Source organism: Penaeus monodon, chromosome 20 (genome assembly GCF_015228065.2).
Source record: "Penaeus monodon isolate SGIC_2016 chromosome 20, NSTDA_Pmon_1, whole genome shotgun sequence".
NCBI classification, from domain to species: domain Eukaryota; kingdom Metazoa; phylum Arthropoda; class Malacostraca; order Decapoda; family Penaeidae; genus Penaeus; species Penaeus monodon.
The window spans coordinates 24,004,863-24,005,646 of record NC_051405.1 but is presented as its reverse complement, the minus strand read 5'-3'; positions in this window follow the sequence as shown (position 1 = coordinate 24,005,646).

Sequence of the window (784 nt, the reverse complement as noted above, 5' to 3'; positions counted from 1 at the left end):
TTCTATATTTAGCGAGTTCAAATTCCCAGAACACCGCCACGACGGCAAGATCCGCCGGTGCTATCGCCATCTCCAAATACATCTCGAGAACCCTAATACCTCTGTAATCTCACGAATATTGCATTCTGCCCTTACAATACAGCGTGAACATGAATGATGCTAAGTATGAATATGCCTTATATCAAAGAACGCTCCATCATACGGGTTTCTCTTTTAATCAAATCTAATTAGGTTGCATTATAATACCGCGTGGATCGTCTCACCTTTCCCAGCCAAACCTTTGAACTCACCGGCGCGCGACCTTTGTATTACACCGAAATAGTCACCTCCTTTTTCAGTCAAAAGTTGGATGTGATGCAATTACTACTGTTTGTATCATCATCAGCCCATCTCATTGTCATTCATTTTCTTTTATGCGCCGAAAGTTGCCCGTATGTGCAAATGGACAATATGTTTACCGCAACATAACACGCCGGTTCCTCTCAGAACTTTGAACATCGATTCAATTACAGCAGAGGCAGTAACTATCAGGTGGCATCGATGTAATTAATGCTCAACGTTAGGAAATCTGGGTAACACGCGCAGTCTTCCGTGACTTCAAGAGAGACATGTACATCCTGTTAAGTGTATAATTCTACGATGGAGTAGAGCTTAGGTCAGACTGAGGGACCGCTTAGGAGTTTAGGAATTTAGGAACTGCGTTTTTTAGTAGCGTTCAAAAGCAAAATGGAATGAAAAATGCTCAGGCTGATTAAAATAATGTGAGTAGGTGTGCAGTGAATTG